The sequence below is a fragment of the Magnolia sinica genome, unplaced genomic scaffold (genome assembly GCF_029962835.1).
Source record: "Magnolia sinica isolate HGM2019 unplaced genomic scaffold, MsV1 ctg256, whole genome shotgun sequence".
In the NCBI taxonomy this organism is placed as follows: domain Eukaryota; kingdom Viridiplantae; phylum Streptophyta; class Magnoliopsida; order Magnoliales; family Magnoliaceae; genus Magnolia; species Magnolia sinica.
Window position 1 is genome coordinate 109,536 of NW_026682796.1, and position 17,224 is coordinate 126,759.

The following is a 17,224-nucleotide window of genomic DNA, read 5'->3' on the forward strand; positions in this document are numbered from 1 at the left end:
TAAACCTTAACCTAAACCTAAACCTATAACCTAAACCTAAACCTTAACCTATAACCTAAACCTATAACCTAAACTCAATTCCCTAAACCTTAACCTATTCTCAATTCCCTAAACCTTAACCTATAACCTAACCTATAACCTAAACCTAAACCTCTAACTTTAACATAAACTTAAAACCTAAATGTATTCTCAAATCCTTAAACCTAAACCTACACCTAATCCTAATCTCAACTCCTTAACCTAAACCTAAACTTGAAAACCCAAACCTAAACCCGATCCCAAACCCGAACCCGATTTCCTAAACCTAAACCTTAACCTATTCTCAATTCCCTAAAGCTATAACCTATAACCTAAACCTAAACCTATAACCTAAACCTAAACCTAAAACCTAAATGTATTCTCAAATCCCTAAACCTAAACCTACACCTAATCCTAATCTCAACTCCTTAACCTAAACCTAAACTTGAAAACCCAAACCTAAACCCAAACCCGAACCCGATTTCCTAAACCTAAACCTTAACCTATTCTCAATTCCCTAAACCTTAACCTATAACCTAACCTAAACCTAAACCTATAACCTACACTTATAACCTAAACCTAAACCTATAACCTAAACCTGTAACCTTAACCTAAACGTAAAACCTAAACCTAAACCTAAAACCTAAATGTATTCTCAAATCCCTAAACCTAAACCTATAACCTAAACCTATAACCTACAACATTAACATAAACTTATAACCTAAACCTATAACCTACAACATTAACCTAAACCTATACTTATAACCTAAACCTTTACATATAACCTATAACCTAAACCTATAACATATTACCTAAACTCAATACCCCAAACCTTAACCTATAACCTAACCTAAACCTAAACCTATAACCTACACTTATAACCTAAACCTAAACCTAAACTATAACCTTAACCTAAATGTAAAACCTAAACATAAACATAAAACTTAAATGTATTCTCAAATCCCTAATGTAAACCTATAACCTAAACCTATAACCTACAACATTAACATAAACTTATAACCTAAACCTATAACCTACAACATTAACCTAAACCTATACTTATAACCTAAACCTATTCTCAAATCCCAAAACCTATAACCTAAACCTAAACCTTAACCTATAACCTAAACCTTAACCTATAACATATAACCTATAACCTAAACCTATAACCTATAACCTAAACTCAATTCCCTAAACCTTAACCTATAACCTAACCTAAACCTAAACCTATAACCTACACTTATAACCTAAACCTAAACCTATAACCTAAACCTAAACCTAAAACCTAAATGTATTCTCAAATCCCTAAACCTAAACCTACACCTAATCCTAATCTCAACTACTTAACCTAAACCTAAACTTGAAAACCTAAAACTAAACCCGATCCCAAACTCGAACCCGATTTCCTAAACCTAAACCTTAACCTATTCTCAATTCCCTAAAACTATAAACTAAACCTATAACCTAAACCTAAACCTTAACCTAAACCTAAACCTATAACCTTAACCTAAACCAAAACCTATAACCTAAACCTTAACCTATAACCTATAACCTATAACCTAAACTTATAACCTATAACCTAACCTTAACCTAAACCTAAAACCTAAACCTAAACCTATAACCTAAAACCTAAACCTAAACCTAAAACCTAAATGTATTCTCAAATCCCTAAACTTAAACCTACACCTAATCCTAATCTCAACTCCCTAACCTAAACCTAACCTAAACCTATAACCTAAAACCTAAATCCAAACCTAAACCCGATCCCGAACCCGAACCCGATTTCCTAAACCTAAACCTTAACCTATTCTCAATTCCCTAAAGCTATAACATATAACCTATAACCTAAACCTATAACCTTAACCTAAACCTATAACCTAAACCTAAACCTTAACCTAAACCTAAACCAAAACCTATAACTTATAACCTATAACCTAAACTTAAACCTAAACCTATAACCTAAACCTAAAACTTAAACCTAAACCTAAAACCTAAATGTATTCTCAAATCCCTAAACCTATAACTTAAACCTAAACCTAAACCTAAACCTATAACCTAAACTTAAACCTAAACCTATAACCTAAACCTTAACCTATAACCTAAAACTTGAAAACCCAAACCTAAACCTGATCCCGGACCCGAACCTAATTTCCTAAACCTAAAACTTAACCTATACTCAATTCCCTAAACCTTAACCTATAACCTAACCTAAACCTAAACCTATAACCTTAACCTAAACCTAAAACCTAAACCTAAACCTAAAACCTAAATGTATTCTCAAATCCCTAAACCTAAACCTACACCTAATCCTAATCTCAACTCCTTAACCTAAACCTAAACTTGAAAACCCAAACCTAAACCCGAACCCGAACCCGATTTCCTAAACCTAAACCTTAACCTATTCTCAATTCCCTAAACCTTAACTTATAACCTAACCTAAACCTAAACCTATAACCTACACTTATAACCTAAACCTAAACCTATAACTTAAACCTGCAACCTTAACCTAAACGTAAAACCTAAACCTAAACCTAAAACTTAAATGTATTCTCAAATCCCTAAACCTAAACCTATAACCTACAACATTAACATAAACTTATAACCTAAACCTATAACCTACAACATTAACCTAAACCTATACTTATAACCTAAACCTATTCTCAAATCCCAAAACCTAAACCTAAACCTATAACCTAAACCTATAACCTATAACTTAAACTCAATTCCCTAAACCTTAACCTATAACCTAACATAAACCTAAACCTATAACCTACACTTATAACCTAAACCTAACCTATAACCTAAACCTAAACCTAAACCTAAAACCTAAATGTATTCTCAAATCCCTAAACCTAAACCTAAACCTATAACCTACAATATTAACATAAACTTATAACCTACAACATTAACCTAAACCTATACTTATAACCTAAACCTATTCTCAAATCCCAAAACCTATAACCTAAACCTAAACCTTAACCTAAACCTAAACCTATAACCTAAACCTTAACCTATAACCTATAACCTATAACCTAAACTCAATTCCCTAAACCTTAACCTATAACCTAACCTAAACCTAAACCTATAACCTACACTTATAACCTAAACCTAAACCTATAACCTAAACCTATAACCTATAACCTAAATGTATTCTCAAATCCTTAAACCTAAACCTACACCTAATCCTAATCTCAACTCCTTAACCTAAACCTAAACTTGAAAATCCAAACCTAAACTCGATCCCGAACCTGAACCCAATTTCCTAAACCTAAACCTAAACCTATTCTCAATTCCCTAAAGCTAGAACCCATAACCTAAACTTAAACCTATAACCTTAACCTATAACCTTAACCTAAACCTAAAACTAAATGTGTTCTTAAATCCTTAAACTTAAACCTACACCTAATCCCAATCTCAACTCCTTAACCTAAACCTAAACTTGAAAACCCAAACCTAAACCCGAACCTGAACCCGATTTTCTAAACCTAAACCTTAACCTATTCTCAATTCCCTAAACCTTAACCTATAACCTAACCTAAACCTAAACCTATAACCTACACTTATAACCTAAACCTAAACCTATAACCTAAACGTAAAACCTAAACCTAAACCTAAAACCTAAATGTATTCTCAAATCCCTAAACCTAAACCTAAACCTATAACCTACAACATTAACATAAACTTATAACCTAAACCTATAACCTACAACATTAACCTAAACCTATACTTATAACCTAAACCTATTCTCAAATCCCAAAACCTATAACCTAAACCTAAACCTCTAACCTAAACTCAATTCCCTAAACCTTATCCTATAACCTAACCTAAACCTATAACTTACACTTATAACCTAAACCTAAACCTAAACATATACCTGTAACCTAAACCTAAACCTAAAACCTAAACCTAAACCTAAAACCTAAATATATTCTCAAATCCGTAAACCTAAACCTAAACCTAAACCTATAACCTAAACCTATAACCTACAACATTAACATAAACTTATAACCTACAACATTAACTTAAACCTATACTTATAACCTAAACCTATTCTCAAATCCCAAAACCTATAACCTAAACCTAAACCTTAACCTAAACCTAAACCTATAACCTAAACCTAAACCTTAACCTATAACCTAAACCTTAACCTATAACGTATAACCTATAACCTAAACCTATAACCTATAACCTAAACTCAATTCCCTAAACCTTAACCTATAACCTAACCTAAACCTAAACCTAAACCTATAACCTACACTTATAACCTAAACCTAAACCTAAACCTAAAACCTAAATGTATTCTCAAATCCCTAAACCTAAACCTACACCTAATCCTAATCTCAACTCCCTAACGTAAACTTAAACCTAAACCTAAATCCGATCCCGAACTCGAACCCGATTTCCTAAACCTAAACCTTAACCTATTCTCAATTCCCTAAACCTATAACCTAAACCTAAACCTAAACCTATAACCTTAATCTAAATTAAAACCTAGGACCTAAACCTTAACCTATAACCTATAAACTAAACATATAACCTATAACCTAACCTTAACCTAAACCTAAACCTAAAACCTAAATGTATTCTCAAATCCCTAAACCTAAACCTACACCTAATCCTAATCTCAACTCCCTAACTTAAACCTAAACTTGAAAACCCAAACCTAAACCCGATCCTAAACCCGATTGCTGTAATAATGTAGCCCAATCACATGGCAACAAACAAGAAAATCTTGCTTTGTTGGCAAGCATACTCGAACTCAAGCATCACAATGCATCTATTTCCATCTCCACTATCTCTTATAGCATAAATTATTTGAGATTTGGATTTATCTCATTTTTAGAGTCATGTCCTAACACAATATGATAATATTAATAGACAAGGTGGATTTGTCACCAACATTATTCCAAGACCCATATAACTTCTCCTTATAGGAAGTTGGGTAGGGCACATGCAGCTTGAATCCATCAAAGGAGATAAGGATCACCTCTCATATGTTCTCTCTCTTTTCATTTGTTTTTTTTTCCATAGGATTGTTTATTTTGTGGTGTCTGCTCAAATATACGTACAACATTTTATCATGTTAATATAATTATAAGTGGCCTAATCTCACCTTTCTAAAAACAACTAATAATAATTTCTACCTGATGAGAAATCACCAAGTACCATTAGGCTCAACCCAAAAGATAAATCAACATTTTCTTTCTTTCCTTTTCTTTTAACACACACTCACACACCAGAGTCGCTTACGGCCACAATGGGTACTTGAACTCGTGACCTTGTATTGAAACTATTTTGAATCTACCATGAAGGCATGAGTAAGGACCTAGGTGTGTGTGCACAGTCGGCGATGTGTTCACCACACTGAATTTTGTGAGCCCCACCAGGAAATAGGCTATGAATAATTTTTTGTATTTTATTTATGATGTTAAACTTATATGTATTTATGCGTGGATGAATGTGATGTGGATAAGATTGTTTGTGTTTGGATGGATGTAGTTTATGTTTGGATGGATTTATTAGGTTTAGATGGATGTGAATATGAATATGATGAAATATATTATATACAGGTGTATATTAGGAAGAATATGATGAAATATATTGTAACAGGTGTATATCAGCTTTTTCTTTCTTTCTTTTTCTTTTAACACACACTCACACACCAGAGTCGCTTACGGCCACAATGGGTACTTGAACTCGTGACCTTGTATTGAAACTATTTTGAATCTACCATGAAGGCATGAGTAAGGACCTAGGTGTGTGTGCACAGTCGGCAATGTGTTCACCACACTGAATTTTGTGAGCCCCACTAAGAAATAGGCTATCAATAATTTTTTATATTTTATTCATGATGTTAAACTTATATGTATTTATGCATGGATGAATGTGATGTGGATAAGATTGTTTGTGTTTGGATGGATGTAGTTTATGTTTGGATGGATTTACGTAGTTTGGGTTTAGATGGATGTGAATGTGAATATGATGAAATATATTATATAACAGGTGTATATCAGGAAGAATATGATGAAATATATTGTAACAGGTGTATATCAGGAATTTTGTGCTTTTAATAGAAAAAAAAAAAGACTTACAAAAATTTTTATAGGTAAAAGTCTCATCTACGTTTTTAGGTGAAAGTTTTGTAAATATTTTTACCTACGGAACAATTCGTTGGGAAAAGTTTTAATATTTTTACCTACGAAACTTTTCATAGGTAAAAGTATCATGAAATATTTTTACCTACGAAACATATTGTCGGTAAAAGTTTTTACTTATTTTTATCAACAAAATAGTTCGTCGGTAAAAGTTTTTACTTATTCTTTATCGACAAAAAAATTTGTTGGTAAAAGTTTTATAAATATTTTTACCTACGAAAATAATCGTCGGTAAGAGTCTTACCTTTGCCTAACACCTTTCCACAAATTTACCGACGAATAGTTTTGTCGATAAAATTCACTAATAGACATGTCTTCACTTTGGGTGGATGAGCAGTCTCTTGGGAGTCTACCAAGCAGACATGTATCGCTCAATCGACCATGAAATCCGAGTTTATTGTCTTATAAAAGGCTGGATCAGAAGCCAAGTGGCCTAGAAATCTCTTAGATGATATACTATTATGGCCAAAGCCTATATTGGCCGTGTATATTCATTGTGACTATCAAACAACTATAGCAAAAGCAAAGAGTTAAATATATAATGGAAAGAACAGACATATTAGACTCAAACATAACATAATTAAACACATGTTATGTGATGACACTACAAGAAATATAATGATCTGCAGCGGATTCTTACTGGCGGCCCCAACGAGACGCCCGTGTAGATACAAAATGTGCGGCATTTTTCCGTGGCCGCCCGTGTACGGATAAGCCACCGCCGCTGGAATTAAAACAAAAAAAGAGGGTCTTTTGCCTCCTGAATTTCATCCCCAAATCGCGTACGCCTTCTTCTCTCCAAAACCCATTTTTCCCTCTTCCCCCAAATCGCCGCATCTCTAAATCGCACGCGCCAATGTTTCTCTCCCAAAAACCCTTCTTCCCTCTTCTCTCCCAAATCGCCCCATCCCCAAATCGCGCGCCTCATCCCCAAATCTCGAAAGTCTCTCTTTCTCCAACGTCCCTCCACTCCGGCCTCTCTTGAAAGAAGAGAAAATCGAAGGTACTCTCTCTCGATCTCTCTCCCTTCATCTCTCTCTCTCTCTTTCTCTCTCTCACTTCCCTTGTCGATTATCAAGCAGCGGTAGCCATATCCGCGGTTGTCCATGGCCTCTGACATCTGTTGGTTACTTGTTTGAAGAAATGCTTCAACCAATAACATGTACCACTATTGTACATTTAATCTCTCTGTTTCTTTCATACTTTTTTGGCCCATCCATGAGTGGACTAACTTGATATATGGGAGGGGAACAATCAACATAGATCCACCTCATTAGGAAGGGCTTTTGCAAACTCATCATCTCTTTCCTTGAGGTGGGAATTGAGTGGTTGTGAGAAGCTGGCATATTGGAAAGAGAGTGACAGTTCGGAAAGGTCTGAGTCCTCTTGGGAGTGGTTTTTGGTTTTGCAAAATGCAACAAGACTGGTAACAACAAATTAATCATTTTGATGTCCATCTTTAATTATTTAATTTTTGATATGATTTTTCTTTGTTTTAATGAATGCAGTAGTTGGCTTCATTTGTAGTATTGTTACAAAGGTTTAGCCTCACGAGGATATTTACTGTGTTCAGGAACCTATAATGATGTTGTAGCCCTGTTCTTAAATTGTTTCACCTGGACCTGTGCAAAGCATTTCTCTAACCTGTAGGGAAAAACACCTACCATTTCTCAACTACTGTTTGAAACTGATTTTTGGTGTAGCTGATTGGAAATTCAAAAGATTTTATTTTTGGGATTATTTATTTATTTATTTATTTATTTTTAATTTTAAAGTTTGAGTACTGTTTCTGTGATGGGTTTGGCCGAATTCGTATGTTGTTGGATTTTTAGTAACAAAGTCTGATTTATTTATTTTTTTTTAAATTTTCCTGCATCATTTGATTTCTAACCTCCCTAGGGAGTAGATTGATCAGATTGAACGGGCTGCTTCTTTTGCACTTCCGTTCTATTCCAAGAATTAAATCCAGGACACTCCTCTGTTGTTGGTCTTTTAGATTCACTTGCCTGTGTTTCCTTTTTATTACTATTCCAGCCACCCCATGCATTAGACTAATCTGACTGTGTCTGGTGCTTTTTCGCATCTCTCATACTATTACTGTCCCAGCCACCGTGAGCATTAGGCTGATCTGCTTGCGTCTAGTGCATCTTTTCCACATCTCCCACACTATTACTGCGCCAGCCACCCCAAGCATTAGACTGATCTGATTGCGTATGGTGCTTCTTTTTCGCATCTCCGATACTATTCCAAGAACTAGTTCCGGGTAACTCTGATGATTGGATAGGTTGAGTTGCCTGTGTTTCCATTTTATTAGTATCCCAACTAGACCAAACACTTGTTTTGGATGGTGTTATATCATTTTTGCTTGAATTGGGATGTTTATCAACATCCCAGCCACCCCAACCATTTGATTTCACTTCTGCAGCTGCAGCTTGTCCCTAGCATGACATTAGCTTTCCCATTCTTAAGTTTCATATCCTCCAAGTTGTGCTAAATCTCAGCAGAGTCATCAAACGTTGGCTTCTCAAATGCTGAGTTGAGCTCTAGTGAAGGATAAAACTCCATGTTTCCATTTTCCTCGTAAAGATCATCAACATCTGCACCTAGACATTCATTACTTAATTCTTTTTCACTAGAAATAGTGTACACCTTTATTTAGACAAGACTTCAAAAATCAGACTGATTCAACACTTAGGTGGCCACCCTGGAAAATTATCCCTAAAAACCTCTCAATTCATGCCACATGGCCCACTTAAAATTTTGGAATGGGTAATTCTTAGGTTCTGATCATGAGGCTTATTAAATGAATGCGAAAGCCGATTGATCTCAAATTAAAATTACCTGTTTAATTCGAGATGGTAGTAATCGCTGACTGAGACAAGCCTCGTGCTGCTGAATTACCTTGGCGAAATGAATGTGTTTGGTTCCTTTTGGAAGAATGACGTGACGTGGAAAATGAGCTCTCGAACTTGAAGGTAAGGTTGCACAGGGATACACAGAAAGCAAGTCACTGTAGAATGCTGATATGATCAAATCAGCCTACCCTGCCCATGGTGGCACACTGCATTTTCGAGCATCTAGATTGTGTACCTCGCACATAAAACATACATACGATGATCTGAACCTCGCATCACATGGGATCATCCATATTACTAGCCACTGACCAAATTTACCTTTGATAGGATTATCTTAACCATCTAAAAAATGGGCCTTTTTGATTGACGAGAGCCGTTACTGATTTTGGTCTCTTAGTTTAGATTTATATGCCACCAATTAAAGGGCTAGATTGGCTCAAACACTGAGTTTTTTGGGCCACAGCCCATTCACTGTTGGGAATATGAAACGGATGGTTCAGATCTCATCCACGTGTGTGGCGGGTTCAGAATGAAAATGAGGCACAGAAAAGGTCCAGCCTCTGGATGCACGGAATCACCCTCTAATTTCCATCCCTTTCAAGAGTACTTGGTTTCCAGCTATCGTTTGTGTCGTGCATGAAGATGGGACAATATTCTATGTTGCTGCCAATTTGTGATTTGAAGGAGAAATCCACTACGTGGGGTCCACTTTCATTTTAACGTTGGATTTTACATGTAGATGAAAAGATATAAGAAAGGATAGAAAGAAAGGTGATAAGAAGATAGAGACAAGATATCATTCAAGGGGCAATGGATTCCTTCTAATAAAGGTGCCATGCGTTAGAGGGATGACATCACTTTGATAGTTTGATTGCTGGGTCTCTGGCATAATTAGTTACTTGCCTTTACACGTTGGGTGCATGGAACGTAAATCCCTTTGGCTCTTCTTGACTAACACTACACAATCAACGCCCATCACAAGAATTTATGAATGATTTCAGAAGATCGGATCTCCAACTTTAGGAGTACGTCCAAAAGGATATGCTCCAAACCTCACATCCAGTAAATACCATGCAATATTCATTGATGAACGCTATTTTCTTTACATGCGCAAATCATGCATCCATGTATCTCTCTCTCTCTCTCTCTCTCTCTCTCATAACATAACATAACATGCATGTACAACTAGATAATATTCTATACTTTATATTAATTTGGTAATAGTGCCCATTAATATTTATGCACATGCGTACTTAGTATGTATATATTTTATACATAAAATGGCTATCTGATCTACATAATACTATTCAAATTGAGATAGGTTGGTCAGCTGAAAGCTGAATAAAATGGCTATCAGGTGCAACATATTCAAAAATCAACAAATATACTGCCGCTTTTTTGTTTTGTTTTGTTTTGTATTTGTAGAAATTTTAGTGATAGGCCAAATGTATGGTAACAAATGTAGGCTATGGTGTGTGCACACTTTTTCGTAGTTGCATGTGCGATGCTTGAAGGTTGAATGTTGCAAGCACACTTGCAGGCTTTTAAATTTTTATAAGCTGACACTGAACCAGACTGGGAAACCATCACTCACAGCAATGGGAGCTTAAATTTTTATAAGCTGATCTAAGAGTTCCATGTTGATCATTATGTTTAACTTCTTTCTTCAACAATTTTAGATGGATTTTTTTTCCATCAGCTGCGCATGGTATTCTTCCATCTGTGTTAACCAACTTTAGACAAATTTATTTGTTTTTTCTTACAAGAGAATGCTGATGGAGATGTTTAATTGTTACATATTCAGCACTACCGCCACTGCTGGAACGAGATTGCAGTGCTTGATAATCAAAATAATAAACTCAAGAAGCTAGACTTACAAAGTATTAATAGATCAAACATTGTAGTTTGGCTTCAGAAAACAAGCTCAAAACAAGAGAAATCTGCCTTATTTATGAAAGTGGGGATCGTTGCTCTTCTATTCCAAATCCTTAACACATATTCCTTCTTTCTCATTTTCCTTGTTTTCATTATTTGTTGCTTATATCAAGCCTTTGAGTCCCTCCTTGGAAATGGAACTATGTGTCCCTTGACAAGGAGCAGTCTGGCCATGGAGGTCTTAATCTTTCAATATGATGCAGCCCTTATGCAAATCACTTATGGAAATGCCATACCTGTAATTTTGAAACAAAAAATATCTCATGAGTTCCTTTCCAGTAACTCCTGCAATTATCATTATCATCATCTAAGCCTTACCCCAACTAATTGGGATCAACTACATGAATCTTGTTCCACCATTCCATTCAAGGGCTAGTCCTTCAGTTAGACTGTAGAACATCAAGTCTTTTCTTGCTACCTCCATCCACCTCCTTTTGAGCCTTCCTCTTGCCCTTTTAGAGCCTTCAACTTGTACCAACTCACCCATCCTAACCTGTGTGGTTCTTGGTCTCCGTTGTAATAAAGCTCATGTGTCAGCATGACATGATAGTCCGAGATCCAAACAAATGTATAGCTCTGAAAATCTTGGCTGAAGTTCTCTAACACATCCACCTATTTCCAATCTTGGCATAGGCCCTAATATATCTTGCGGCCTATGTATTGAGTGGACCAGATTTATTTTTTGGGAAAACATGTACAGGGTCGGACCAACTATGGATGGATTGGATTTTGCATCCGTGTGCCATGTTGGCACATTTGTGGCATGTACATGAGCTTTATTGCACATGCGTGTTTTCTTAGCAAAGCTCGGCAATTGGTAGTCTAATAATTTGGAAATAACCAAATCTTAATTCCCTCATCATTCATGACCTGAGCTCCAAATGACAGCAATATTCCTTTCAAGTTCAACTGGAAAGCAACGTTGCTGCCATGTGACTGATGGCTACTTTCCAACTGTGAATGCTAGGAAACATCACAATTTTAGAAATTTACTTTACACATAAAAAGTACTGTTAATTGATATGCGAGACTGCATTGGTTTTCAGGGAAGAGAGAAAAGAGCATGCTATCTGATCTTGAAAAGCGTGTGCAGATAAGATAGCTGCTGCAGAGGAGTCGCTGAAAAAGAAGAAGCAGGTCATTAGCTACCCTTATTTAATAGTTATTTTGATTTCATGAGATGAAATACCAAGTCCGTAGCCCATCAAATGGTTGTGGGATTGTGAAGCGAAAAGGCTGATATATCCCTATCTTTTGACAAATAGTAAAAATACATGCTTTGAATATCTGTGAAATCAAACACTTTAGCAACATATCTTGAATATTTCACAGGTTTGAGATGAAGCTGAAAAATACATATGATCAGCTACATTTCAGCAGGTTTGCATACTTACCGCCATCAATCCTTCTTTTTTTTTTTTTTAATGTCGGATGGATGTTTAAGTATTTATATATGTACATATATGTACATATAAGGTTGGATCTTTCAAGCTAGATAGTTGTAATCTTCCTGGCTTTTTGTTGTAGTTTTAGCTGCATCTGTTTCTGCTAAATAGTTCTTTTTTTTTTTCCTTTTAGATCTTTCAAGTAATTTGAATAGGCATGATAAATAAATGCATTGTAAATCAAATAAAACAAGTATTCTAGGTTCCACCTGGTCATGATGTGCTGGCTGGGTGGGACCCAGACTTGGATGGAGGGTTGATATTAAGCATCCCATCATTGAACTTTGAACTTTTGCCAGCCCAAAAAAGCAAGGAGAAGGCGATGATGATGGGACCCAAGTTGTGTGTATCCCCTGTTACATGATGCCCATGTAACCCAAAGTGCTATTGAACTGATTTTAAGTATCATCTGAGACCAGTATGCATCGCCTGATGGAACTAGTTTCATCCATTGTATTGGCTTGATAGAGGGAGATATGACCTGGTTTTAGTGGTGACAATATGGTACATTGAAACTGATTTTTAAACCTTGCATACCAGTATGCATCGCCTGATGGAACTAGTTTCATCCATTGTATTGGCTTGATAGAGGGAGATATGACCTGGTTTTAGTGGTGACAATATGGTACATTGAAACTGATTTTTAAACCTTGCATACATTTTTTCTTAATTAGACACAATATAAATGGTTAATGTGTTTGAAATCTATTGCCATCAGTGCTCACAATTAAGAAAGAAACTAAATAAATGAACATCTCATCTAATAGAAGTTGTGTGCTGTGTAATTGCATCTTTGTATCTATTTAAAAGCTACATTGTGTGAAAGTTTCTGGATTTTCTCTGTATTTCTTGAAGTTCAGCACAATAGATAACCTGATGTGATTGAACTCATTCTTGCATAAACATTCTCCTCATTACTTTGCTTTTGCTGTTTGTCATGACAGATGAAATATTTTGTGTTTAATTTGCTCAACTGTTCTGGATTTTGGGTGCATTGAGGACCGGTGTAGATGTGAATGATTGAGCAATTGCATTGGTAATATGTGCTGAAGGATGGACTTGCAACTTTACACGTTCCCTATGCGTATGGATTTGCAATTATCTTGCTCACTTCATGGTTAATGACACTTCTCATCTTGTTGAGAAATGAAAAATATACAATGTTTGGACTTCTTTTTTTAAAAAACTAATTTTGATATTGTAACTTTGAAAGTAGATAATTTTGTGATGTACATTTGGCTTAATTTTGATGTATATAATTTTATTCTGCTTTAATGGTTATTAGTTTAGAGTACATTTGGTTGCCACTAAAGAGATTTTTCTTCATATTTCATAATTTACAGAAACCTACTAAGAGCCTAAGAGTAGAAATTAGGATATAGCCAACGCCCTGAAACTCGGGGTCGAGCATAACTCAGCTCCCGAGTTCCAAAACATCACTTATGCAACATATTTAATGATGGATGTATGTTGTCTGTATTAGTGCATAAAACATGGAATAGATTAAGCCAAAGCACAGATATAATTCAGGGATAAGTGAAGAAAGCAAGCGAAAGACTTATAGAAATATGTGTGTACAAGTGCAAATCCCTGAAGTACATATACATACCAGGTCGTAATGTAAGTGTTATTATCAAAATTTCAAGTTTCAAGTTACATCATTTAATTTCCAAAAATAATCCCAAAATCTCGTGCATCAGAACAAGGCTCGCTAGAACCCGTCTGAAAACATCATCATCCATCTCCCGCTCTGCCTCAGAAGTCGCATCAACATCTGCAACATCAGAACCTAAGACAGAGTCTGGTGGGTGTTTAACACCGCCCCAGAATGTGGGAGTGAGTGATCAACTCAGTGGAACAATAAAGCACAGGTTAACATGTTATCAGTTCAATCAAGCAGTAATGATAAAGCAGAACAATTAAACATGTCCTAAGTACTCTTGTTAATGCAAAGATGTATGCAGAATGATGCGTGCCCTCACGCGTACACCCTCAGCGTCTTCATCTTACGTTACGCATGACACCACCTCAAAGTGCGCCACATCTACAAAGCACATACAAATGCGGTGCATGGATATGATTACCAAGTTGTTATTAGTCCTTTTCATACAGCAGGATTGGGAAGCTAAGGTACCTTCCCCATATCACCATCCAAACAGTGATCCATTCTAATGTCGTCAGTCCTAGACATCTCATACGATCATATGGTTTCAGGTCGTAGCAAAGGGCTCATCACCAATCAATGCACGCCTATCACACCTTCGTTACTACACCAAGGCTCGTCGCCTCGATGCGGTATCCAGGCACGCTCGAGGTCACTACAAAGGGCTCGTCACCAATCAATGTAGGCCGACAGCACGAATATAGTGTCTCATACCACCATAATCGACTCACAAGTTTAGTTGCTCACTGGTCATTACGGGGAGGCTCGTCACCCCAGAAAGTAGATAATTTTGTGATGTACATTTGGCTTAATTTTGATGTATATAATTTTATTCTGCTTTAATGGTTATTAGTTTAGAGTACATTTGGTTGCCACTAAAGAGATTTTTCTTCATATTTCATAATTTACAGAAACCTACTAAGAGCCTAAGAGTAGAAATTCCAAAGTCATAAATTTGTTTTTCTATGCCTGTGAAATGCTCATGAGCCAAATGCAGCCTGAATGACTTTCTGATGTAAGATGTTAGAAACTATTCATGAAATGTAGGTTCCAGGGTGTGTTTAGCAGTTCAAAGAGTGGTTGGTGAATATGGGGAATTCTACGACAGGAAGAATCAAGAATTGCTTTATATGCAGGACTTACTGAACCAGGAACTGCTGTAAATGGCCTACTGATTCTTCTTGAAGTTAACTTTGCACAAAAGTATTTCCTTCATCGATTCCCATGAAGAGTTGTTGCTCTGAGAAGAATCAAGAACTGCTTTATATGCAGGATTTGATACTGCAGTAGCAGCTAATACACCAACCGGTTCACCAGCAAGAGAACTTCCAGGACTATTTTCGTCCACCTGTCCATACTCAAATTGAATTATAGAATTACTGCAGAGGTTTCTCACTGTCCCATCATAACAGATAACGACATCTCTAAGTGTGGCCATTAGATTTTTAAACAAAGTTCTGGAAGAACGGATCAACACTTCCCTGGATGATATGGAATGGACCAACTCTTCATAGGGGGTCAGACCTTGAAAAAAGGAGCTCTTAACTAACCCAAATGCCTCAGAAGGATAGTCAACACCATTAACAGAATACTTATTTTGGAAGTGGAAACTCATATCCTCAACCAAACGCCTTGAATAAAACTTCCCTCGGTCATAAAGTTGAAGCCCCAAAAAGCCAAGTTGTTGAACAACCTTACTGATAGCTGAATCATTTTTAGAATCTATCAAATTACCCAAAGCAGATAACTTTAGAATACGAGTCACGATAGGCAGTTTTACAGTTTTCAGGTAGCTTTCCACTTGCAACTCTACAAGTTCATTGTAATTTGATCTCAAGTGAAGCAGCAAAGGTGATATGTCCTGAATCTTCTTCTTTATATCTTCAGTAACAGCCTTGGGAATGTCAAAATCATTCAAGCCAACACTATATCCTTCTAAAAAGAGAATCTCCATCAGCAATGGCTGCAACATATTAAAGAACTTAACAGCCTCTTCTGTTCCCTTCTTGTCAAGAACAGAAGTAACAATCTCTGTGAATGATGACTGCAGTAAATCTCTATTGAAATCAATCCTCACCATTTCACTTTTACTGATCAAATGCCTCTCCCCAAAGCAGTAAAAAAATGCAGGTAAAGCACTATGTACTATTTGCAAAACAGTCCACAGAGGACCTGTACGGTGAGCCTTAAGCAAAGCAGGTTCTGGTAAAACTGGTGAAACACACATAGCCAATTGTTGCGCAGTCGCTTTGTTCAAGAAAAAAGTCCTAAACATGAGTTTCAGTGACAATAAAGAATCATGCACTATGAGAACTACGTATTTGCTTTTCAACACTAAACAGCTCCAAAACTTCTGCCTTTGCTGGTAGAGACTATGGATAAAATATATGAACACAATCCCCATCAAAATCCGCACCTAGGGGAGCACAAATAAGAGGATTGATCTTAACAGTATGGTCGTCATGCACATAGACAGAAAATGCTTGTAATGAATGTTTATGAGTACTAGGTGGCCTATTAATGAAAACAATGTCTCCGTCCATAATACGCCTATTTATGATTTGACCAACTTTCAAATCTGATTTAGTTTACTTTGATTCTCTTTTTTCCAATTCGGTTTTGAAAATTTTGAATGTTAGAGAAGTGCTACTGTGATTTGTCTGGATGTATTTAAGTGACTATTTTGTGTGTTCTCTACACCATAATGAAGGACCACAGCTGGTCACAGAAAGTTGTGAGGTGCATTGGACACAAAGCTGAAATATTATGCTTTTGTACTATTTCAATTCCCAAATGGAAAAATTGACTGTATGCTAGTGACAAAGGTGGGTGTAAATTGTGGCTGCTCCCTTTTTGAAATTATTGCTTGGTAGCTTCATCTGTCAAACATACTTCCTTAACATGGGTTTTATAAGATAGTTCCAGAATATACTTGTACTATACTGCATTCGGTTCCACAAGAAAGAGGCGCTCAACTATCGGGCCTATCTTTCTTTCAGTTTTGATGTGTTAAAAACTGAATCAGCAAACTGAAGAATGCAACCGGTGTAGTAAACTGCAGTTAATTTGAATGGAAAAAAAATATCTGTTTTGTATACAAGAATCCAGGTTGTATACACTAAAATGATTATAAAATAAAAAAATAAAAAATCT

General features: G+C 36.1%; 1 long non-coding RNA gene and 1 pseudogene across 1 annotated transcript; one reads left to right on the forward strand and one right to left on the reverse strand.

Moving 5' to 3' along the window:
- Nucleotides 1–11,760: 11,760 nt before the first annotated feature.
- LOC131236176 (uncharacterized) lies at nucleotides 11,761–12,525 on the forward strand. The gene is made up of 2 exons (XR_009166600.1): nucleotides 11,761–12,100; nucleotides 12,296–12,525. It is a non-coding gene; the product is annotated as an uncharacterized LOC131236176 (long non-coding RNA).
- A 2,714-nt stretch (nucleotides 12,526–15,239) lies between these two features.
- LOC131236173 (DNA-directed RNA polymerase V subunit 1-like) lies at nucleotides 15,240–17,019 on the reverse strand (annotated as a pseudogene).
- Nucleotides 17,020–17,224: the final 205 nt, after the last annotated feature.